Raw genomic sequence first — 10,503 nt, forward strand, 5'->3', positions numbered from 1 at the left:
TCAAGTTCGTCATTAAATTTCGAGTCTTTGTTAATCCATTGTTTACGCAAACCACTTTTATATTTAACTTTGTCATTTTTGATGTCTTTAATATCTATTTACGCTGTTAAATTTCAATATTGGTCTGGCTTGGACCAGCCTTCCAAGTTAATATAATTTTCAGATATTCTGAATTTTGTCAGCTTCAATCTATATTCACATTTATGTGTACAGCCGGTGGTCGGTTTGGCTCAAGGACATGTGTACGCTACTTGATTTTCAAGTTTAATCATTGTTTAAATCATTCAAATTATTTAGTGTTGTTTTCTTAAATATTATAATAAATGTTGTGACTGCTGATCCCTTATCTTTGTCATTTCCCGTAAAACTTGGAATTCCGCTCTGGCTTTTCCTTGTTTTCCACACGGGTCCTGGATGTTGCGGGCCTGCCTTCACGATGGTTGTCCGTGATATCCGTGCGTCCAGCTTCGAATTGCTGACACCACTTTACGATACCTTGCTGGGAAATGGCCCGCTCCCCATACACAGCACTAATTTCACGATGAATGTCCATGCAATTCTTCCTATTGGCCCATAGGAATCGGATTGTCGCACGCACCTCATATTTGGAGGGAACGTGCAGTTGACGCGTCATTGCATTTGGCCGCTATTCCCACAATACTAGACGAGACACCACAGCGATCTGCCTAACAGACGTGTGAGCAGTGTCTGACTGTCTGTCCCTTTCTCCGCTGTGCCCACGTTTGCGACACACAGCGCGCTGCTGCGGCGCGTTAGTGCAACTAAAATTTTGATCCACCTACGTACTTAATGTACGTGCAAATTTGTGTATGGCGGTGTTGTAATGTTAAGCGTGTAGTAGGCTTAACATATAGCACTGTAAACCGTAGTGTTAAGCACTGGACATACTGAAGATGTGTATGAATTTGTATATGATGATGCTGGATTTAGTACTAGTATTTCTTGTAATACTTTCTTTCCATAGAATTGCTTGTTGTATTCTTGTTGTTGTTGTTGTTTTCGTTGTTGTTGGGTAATTATGTTTTAACTTTACTTTACTATCACGCTACTGTAAGTGACCATTGCCAGCGGGATATTTTCCAATTGCAATGTATTTGTTAATAATAATAATAATAATATAATAACTAGAAACAATGCCAGGACTCAGCTGAGGGCCCTGTAGTTGCCAACCCACGCTCCCATATTGATAGCACCTGTGTTCCCTTTTAGTCGCTTTTTACGACAGGCAGGGCATACCGTGGGTGTTATTCTACCGCCCCCTCCCACAGGGGGTAGATGAATTGAAACTTGATGATTTATCAATTAGAACTGAAAGACTAACATCACTATAAACAACACTGACTACAAAATACAGCACATGTGAATCAATACAGGATACATTATGTAGTTCAATGTGTGTTATGTAGTGTTAACAATCTGACTTGATATTCAATGAATTAATTTCCAGGATTTCTCCGGCTTGTACGGCTGCAATAGACCAAGGTTTAGCAGATGAATATGTATGCAAAAGTATAAATAGAAATGGAGATCTCTTAGGTTTACATCTACCTAAAGAGGAATTTGCTGGAATGGAGACCTACAAAATGCCTAAACCGACTGAGACAAACTTTCAAGATACTGGGAGCTCGGGGAAGTTTACAATCGCAACCACAGCCACAATAATGCGAGACAGCATAGAGTTGTCGTTGAAAGAATGACAACTGCACAAGGAACACTGATAGTTTGGAGAGCTTTACTAAGAGCTACATGAACTGGAGGGAATTTACTAATGGCTCGCCGACACTGCTAAGCCATACCCGCTGATAAAGGAAGGTAAAAAATATACCATGCAATAGTTCAGGAAACAAACATGAGAGTACCCATGGATCTCAGGATGAAAATCAGAAAGTATATCACATAAACCAATATTTTACCAATCTTTACCGCGATTACAAAACAGAGTCTCGACGAGATTTCACATCAGCAGCAGCAACACGACGACCACCACCACCACCACCACCACCAACGACAACAACTTCAACAACACCAACAACGATAACAACAACAATGCCAACAATAGCAATAAGACTTCAGACGGAGCAGCCGTGTATGAGCAGGGCAACTCAATACCAGAGTACAGCGTTGAAGAAGATGAGGATAATTACGCTTTGAACATCAACAACACATCTAAGGTTGCGAGCACCACATTCATGAAGAGAAGTTCCTCACACCCGTGACTAATAAAGCACAGTATGATTAAATACTTAGCTATGACGAGTTGTACCACGCAATATAGCAGAAGAACTGTCCGGGAGGAAGCACGGAGGACAGACTTGGGAAGGTTCCAATTCGTACATACTCCTGGCTATTGTTAACACTGAACGAGACCAGCTCTGTATTACAGGACATGTGACCATAACGAAGTTTGTACTACCAAATAATCACCATCTAATGTCGAAGCGGAGAAACGAAGCAGAAACGGACACAAGCTCATCTGACCAGATCAAAATTCTTCTAATATCTCACAGACGGACGGCAGTCAAGCTCTACATCCACAGTTCCTATGCACCTGCCACCTACCCATATGAGTCTCCGGCGAAAATATCTACAGGGTCGTGTCTGGGTTATAAATTACTGGGCATAATAAAAAGTTTATATAACTTAGTGCTTTTAAAGGGGAGGAGAACGCGGGTGTCATCGAACAACGAACGAAGGAGAACAGTATCTAAAATTTGCACATAATAGGAGTTAATTATACTCCTGATGATGTTGAAAAATGACAGAAATAAACAATACTACATACAGAATTGAAATTCACAAAAAATAGTTGCTGGATATGTTCTTTTTTAAGACATTTACTGTACTAAACGATGTTACAGACTCTTATAAAATCAACTGATAATAACTCCCTCTTTTAAATACCTGTTAGGTGCCTTATTCACTTTTTTCAAATTCCACGTTATCAAGATCAACAAATGCTATCCTCTCTCCTCCTGCAGATGTCTTGCATAGAAATAGCGCCACCGCTCTGTAGCTCAGGGATTCCCTTCATCAAACATCATGAAAAGCTTCTTATTAAGTGTTTGGACCACACCCCAACTTGGTCCCAGCCGACCTCCTAGGGTAAGCGCAAGGCGATCGTATTATGTTTCTCCCAGTCATCTGCGAGTAATGTATAGACTGTGACCGAGTTTTCTGAGCTAAAGCCGATTGTATCTTCTCTAATTTTACTCCAAGACTATATTAATTAATTGTACAGGTATATTCCCTAGTATATTACGGACGATTTTCAGCGTTCAAGTCTTAAACAGCTGCAATATGAGCTACGGACCAGAAACGCTAAAACTAGCGGGAGGAAGGAAGAATTAGTACAGCGGTAATTAGAAAATTCTAACATGCGTTATTATCCAAATAATGAATAGGAGTCAACATGTCTTTTCCTAAAGATTACAATTACTTGAGTATTGTACATTGATAAATATATAAATGTACCTTCACAAGACTTAAATCATAAATAGATATTTAAACACGCACTTGCTCCCCTTGCTTATAGACTTCGATTCATGTAGTTTTTAAAGGTTGATGGCTTACACGAAACTGCAGATACAGCCTTTGTCCACCACCAAAGGCATGTGAATATTCTTGAGTTTCCCAGTGCCGGTTCCTTTGAATATTTGACCATCAGCCATAAGGTGAAAATCACTATCATAAATTTGCATCTGATGTATTATTTCGTATTTAGAAAATTGGAAATAGATGGAGCAACTACAAATCATTGTGTTATGCTGGATACAGACTCAGTGAAAAGTTTGTTTTGTTTATAAATTTCAATCGGGTGAAATTCTAAAATGCAGTGCTGTGAAATCGGAGTATACAAAACATAAGACCTATAATGTGAAGCTATTTTAGGAGAGCCTGGTGACATTATAGGAGGGGAATGTGAACGTTTTGCTGGAACAGGCCCCAAAGCATGTTGTAAGCATATTGCTACTGTAAGCTACGCATTAGAACACTTCCCCAAGACTGGTATTTGCCCCACCAGCTAGGTAACCCGATACCAACCTAGCTGATTGGCAGTAAAACTGCACCACACAGGACAAAAGGTCCAGTGCAAGAGAAACAAACAGGAAGCGTCACATACACTACACACCCAGAACACAAATAAAAGAACATAGAAACAAAGTAAACTTACCTCCATGTGGTAGAGAGCAACAACAAACGGGTGGATCAAGCTACCAACTGACACTGTGCCAAATAATTGAGCAGAAACAAGACAAATCTTTCCTTTTTTAAGAGAAAAATATAATTCATAACTTCAAAAAGAAATTAACAGGTAAAATAAATTACAGATCAACCTCGAAGATATAACAAATAAAATATAAGTTACCTGAATTAAAGTTAGATCTGTTTGTAATGGAATATGAATCAAATTATTTTTAAACATCAGATTAAATTAAATTAAATTGACTTGTTTGAAACCACAGTAAAATTCCAATAGAATTCAAGTTAAACTAAACACTTTAAATAAAGGAAATCAAATTTTAAAAAACGGCTGGTAGATAAGAAAAGAATTAAATAAATGAAAAGGTACAAAGAGAAACTTTAGGTCACCTTCGCAACAACCACAATCACTTCTAAACGGAGAAAATATACCTTTAAAATTAGCCAATGTCTTAGGTAGGGGTTTGAAATTACAACCTTTCGAATTACACCTTGAGAGATATTTTCTTACTGTCTTGAAACTCTCCTGCTTCTTACTTAACAGAGAGACCAGGTACACTGGGAGGTCCAGCACAGGATATCAGAAACCTTTTGTAAAATACCCAAAGGCACTGCCTTCGTAATATACAGGCCGTACTGTAGAAAGCGCGCCAAGCCAATCAGCTGATCAACTGAGGCGAGCTAAGCGAATGTTACAAATTGTACTTGTGAATGTAATCCATAAGGATTGGGGGCAATCTTAAGATAATTGTGACCGTTGAGAGACAAACATTTATATTTAAGTATATTGCATGTTTTTTCTTTAAATTTATCACATCAGGATTTACGTAAACAGCTGTTATTAAGATAATGAGACCTCATTGTGTAGGTTAGGTATGGCATCTTCACATGGTGAGTAATGGAAATTCAAGGGATGTAATACTTCTCGTGTAATTTATTCATTTAATTGTTATCGTATAACACGTTTTTGTGGGAAAATAATGTGCAAAAAATTTAAATACAGTGTGTGAAAGTCTGCATTTGCCACAATGCTAAGAACTTGTGCATTCCACGGCGAAAATACAACTATACAAGTAAATAGACAGTAATATGTTCATTTTCTTCGTATGGGTGGCAGGTTACCTTTATGAAAAACGAAAATCCCCACCGAAAAAATACCTGGTACGAAGAATAAAGTTGTATGTTTCACTCATTTTCCAGAGCTGATGACGAGTTCTGCTTTTGACGTTCGTGTTACACAGATTTACAACAGAGCGTTTTATTGTTGATACAGAACAAGTATAAAAGTGGACAGTAACCAATTGAACCTACATATGGTTATTTCTTGGGTTCGGAATGTTGAGTACGCGCTGCCTTTTCTCCCCCAAATTAATGAGAATAAAAACCATTCATCGGCAGTTTCCGTGAATATGCGAAGTAACTAATAGATTTAGCTGATGAGTGCATTAATATTTGGGAAAACATGGGCTATTCCTAAACAAAAACCGATATAAATGTTTGTATAGAAGAAAGGGTCTCAAGAAAGTCTTCGAAGGATAGTTCCAGGAGTGTCAACAACAACAACAACAACAACAACAAAAAAGCTATTGTATTTATGGCCATCTAGAGGTATGGAAGTAAAGTTTATTATTGCACATTTTTGTCTCCATATTTGTATTAATGCATAATAATTGTTTGTTGGGTACATTGGCGAGTAAAACAATGAAGCTTTGACCACATGGATCGCACTTCAAACCTCCTCCTAAAATTACATAGACCTGACTTATGAGTTATGATGCGATTACAGGTTTTAGTGATCTCGCCTGTAATATTAATACAACATTTGTAAATATTTCGTAATTACAAACGGTAAAGACGCATCATGTCCTTGCATTGCACGGGTCAGACGAAGGAAACAGTTCGCCTCTTTGTGTGATGTCATCGGAGGTACAGTACGGCCTGTACATCACGAAGGCAATGCCAAAGGGAAAGGAAAAATCCCAACAACACAAGCAGGGGAAACCAAAAGAAAAGGGCGTAAATGAGCTCCAAGGATAAAATCAACCACACCCAACATGGGTTACATCAAGCCACAGAGCAATATCACAAGGGGCAGTCCACCATATTAAATCAAAATCCTCATTATCTTCAAAAAACAATCATCACCACCAAGGATACAATAGCTAATTGTTAAACATGGTAAGGACCAATTCCGGGGGAGGACAACATTGGTCGAAAAATGGAGGCCAGTAAGCCGTAAACCATCCCCAAATGCACGTAAAACCCCCAAAAAAGAAATCAAGTAATAAATAAAGGAACAAGAAACAAAATTTAATACGAAAGGTATCCCACCCTGATAATCCTTACTGGATCTCCCATGCATTAACCCAGTTTAAAAACCAAGATATTTGAAACAGAAGTAACATCAAAAAATTAATAATAATAATAATAATAATAATAATAATAATAATAATAATAATAATAATAATAATTTTATTTATTCATTTATTTATTTATTTATTTATTTATTTATTTATTTATTTACCTAAAATACATTTGCAAATATGCAGTAGGATATTATACATTATCTTTGCAATTATTTACACCTGCAAAGCACTTGATGTGCTTATCTGCCGGTGTAGTTGTTTCACATTTGTATACATTGTTGCAATCCTTACTGTTTACAACATTAATAAGGTTTGTATATTTACATTAGCATTGTAATTTTGTCCTGTGGTGTGAGTTTTTCTTAATCCCTGAAAGTATCACTCAAAATAGATAAGTCTTTGGTACATTTTTCATTCATGAACAAATATTTAAACTGTAATTTTATTATTTATGATCCATAGTTTCACATGTTTTTTAGTTGATATTTGGTTTTTTCAAGTGTGTCAATTCTGAGGGCAACTTGTTCAAAAATTTAGGAACTACAACTTGCAGTGTTCTAGATCCATATTTGTTGTAGTACCTCATGACCTGAAAATAACTTATATGCCTCAGTCTTGTTCCATGTGTATGTTCATTTCTATATTGAGGCTTCCAGTAATTTTCTTTAATTATGTTGTACATATAAAGTTGTTTTACTCTCAAGAACCTTTCCTTCTGGTACATTACTGTTAACATATCCTCACTTAAGCTAAATATTCCTCTGTTTTCATACCAAAAGAATGCTTTGACAATACGATTTTGTAACATTTGTACCATGTTTATGTCTGTAACAGAAGCTGATCCCCATACACTTACACCATATAATATAAGTGACTCAACAAGTGAATGATAAACCATTTTTAAGCTATCATGAGGTACGGTATTATATACTTAACCATTTGCATTTTGAACAAGCTTAGTCTCAGTCTTTCACACAACTTATTAATATGTTGCTTCCATGAAAAATATCTATCTATTATTATACCTAAATATTTCATGTTATCAACTTCCTCTATTACATAGTCACAATTGCATGATTTTTGTTCACCATCATGAATGCACTACACTGAATGGCCTGTTATTTTAATGTTTTCTCTTTGCATTTTTGGCGTAGTAATGTACAAGACTTTTGTTTTTGAAGTGTTAATTATTAGACCCTTATCATGGCACCATTCTTGAAAGTAGTTGTACTCCATTTCTAAATGCTTCTTTGCCACTTTTGGGTTTTTATGTACTGATACAATTAGTTTATCATCTGCATTCATGAAATATTTACAGTTTTTAAAACATGAGCTTATATCATTGACAAAAATAATATACAAAATGGGTCCTAGGATACTTCCTTGTGGAACACCTCTTTTAATAGAAGTTATTTCTCCATATATATTATCAATTTTTACCCTATACGTTTGGTCAGTCAGATAACTTTCAAAAACTTTTAGTGGTGTTCCTCTTACCCCAATTTTGCTTAAGGCTGCAATAATTTTTTCATGGAAAATTGAATCAAATGCCTTTGAGAAATCAATAAACATAGCTAAAATGTGCATACCTTGATTTAGCTTCCCATTGATCAAATTGGAGAATTCCTCAAGAAGATTACTTGTACCCTTGTGTTTTTGATAAGCAAATTGATGTTCATCAATTATTTTAAATTTTTCTAAATATGAGATTAGGTGATCAGCAATGTATCTTTCAACAACTTTACCTATAGTTTGAAGAATAGATATCTGTCTATAGTTTTCATACTGTAAATGTGAACCTTGCTTGTAAATAGGTTTCACTATGGCAGTCTTCAGATCCTTTGGGAAAATACCTGTCTCTATTATTTTATTGATTAGCTTCTGTATTACTGGTGTTATTATGTCTATGTTATCTCTAAGATGTTTAGCTGTTAATTTATCCATGCCTGGTGATTTATTTATGTCCATTCCTTCAATTATGTTTGCTATATCTGCTGTACTTGCTAGTGGTAGGTAAAATGATGAAAGTCTCTCTGTATTAGGTAATGGTCTTCGTTGTACCCTACATTCATGTACTACCTTGTCTAGCTGTTCTGAAAATGTTTTTGAAAAGTTATCAACTATATTTTCTAGTGAGTCTTGCCTTCCTAAATAATGTCTTACCGTTTCTTCTATTGTCCATTTCTTTTTAGTCTTTAGCACATCATTTAATACTTCCCAAGTTTTCTTCATGTCCCCTCTACAACTTTCAAACTGTAATCTGTAATACTTTCTTTTTGCTTTATGAATATCAGCTATTATATCATTCCTCATTCTTTTATATAACCTCCTTAAATTTTCCTTATTTTCTGGATTTGAATTTGATGCATTTTTCCATCTTTTGAAAAGTCTGTCCCTTTCTTTGATTTTTTCTATTATATCACCCGTCAGCCACGGTTGAGTGTCTTTCCTTCTCTTCTGGTTTTTTTTATCCTTCGTTTCATTAGTTGCCTTGTTAACTGCATTGCAAATCTTCATGTATATATCATCTGAACTCATATTCTCATTTATTTCTTTTCCAATAATTTCTATTTCTGTTCTTAACATGGATTTACTCACCCTTTCCTGTATGTTATCTATAACTTTTTCACTTGGAGCATATTTATTACACCTAGTATCATGTGATATCTGTACAGTTATTATATAATGATCAGAAACTTTAGTCTGAATTACAGAAGAATCTCTTACATTTTTCCCATTCCTAATCAATGCATGGTCGATGCAGGATTGTGTTAGTTTTCCATTTACATATTCTTCCCTTGTGAACTTGTTAATGCAATGAACTAACTGATGATCTGCTAGCACATTATTGTACAAGGATGTGACTCTGCTGTCTTTCAGAATATCTATGTTCATGTCCCCAATAATTATTAAGTTTCTGGCATTCATACTGTGTAAATGAAGATCTAACTCCTCCATAAAATCCTTTGGATTATAGTCAGGTGGTCTGTATACTGCCATAATGATCCCATATAGTGTTCCATTAATCCAAACTTCCCCTGATAAATTTTCAAACTGATTTGTTATACATTTCTTTTCTTTAAATATGAACCCTTCCTTGACAAAAATTACTATTCCTCCACCCCTAGAAACATTTCTTATTGAATAATGCATACTATATCCTTCTAACTCATACTGCTCAATTTCCATTTCATTATTTACATTTATTTCACTAAATATCAGCACATCTACCAGTGGCCTGCTGTGTCTTAATATTATAACCATCTGTCATCTGTCATCTGTAGCCATTCATCACAATTATTGTATACCTTTGAATCTAGTAATAAACTACAACTATCAATGTAACTGACATCCATAACTAAATTTAAGATACACTAGAGTAAAATTAAATATTGACACTTTCAGCCAGTTACTGGATATTTTCAATGTCTTTTTTTGAAAGAATTCTTACCGGAGTAGTTTTCTCTTCCTTTCTAGCGAACAGCTTTCCCTGCTTCACCCATACGTACTTCCATCCTTTGATGTCCGCCTGTCTCCATGCCTTTTAAAGTTAAAAACTTCATGATTGTTCCGTATTGAATAGAGAAATAAGAAGATGTACAATATTATAGGGAAGGATCCACCTTTCAATACTCCGTAGTAAAAAGTAGTTACAACCTGTTTATTGGGACCGGTTTCAACACATTTCAAGTGTCATCATCAGCCAATTAGCTAAGATCTTAAAACAACTAATATATTGAACACAGGCAAAATATTAACATTGTATCATATTGTAGCAATTCAGTTAATGTTCAAAACACATGTAAGGGGACAGTTGCTCCGTGACAAGTACCTTCCCTCCTTCAGTTGGTCCAATAACTTTGGAGTTAAGGATGGTCTTGCTTTTCCTTCTTGCGAGCATTAAGTCTCTCTTCTT

The 10,503-nt window shown here is 35.7% G+C and overlaps 1 protein-coding gene across 1 annotated transcript in view; it reads right to left on the reverse strand.

Annotated features, from left to right (window-relative positions):
* The window catches only part of LOC136880918 (leucine-rich repeat-containing protein 9), a 130,196-nt gene extending 120,124 nt beyond the window's left edge, over window positions 1-10,072 (reverse strand). The window contains exon 1 of the mRNA XM_067153446.2: window positions 10,039-10,072. The gene's annotated coding sequence lies outside the window, so the exon portion shown is untranslated. The remainder of the gene's footprint in view (window positions 1-10,038) is intronic.
* Window positions 10,073-10,503: the final 431 nt, after the last annotated feature.

The sequence above is a fragment of the Anabrus simplex genome, chromosome 9, assembly GCF_040414725.1.
Source record: "Anabrus simplex isolate iqAnaSimp1 chromosome 9, ASM4041472v1, whole genome shotgun sequence".
Classification (NCBI taxonomy): domain Eukaryota; kingdom Metazoa; phylum Arthropoda; class Insecta; order Orthoptera; family Tettigoniidae; genus Anabrus; species Anabrus simplex.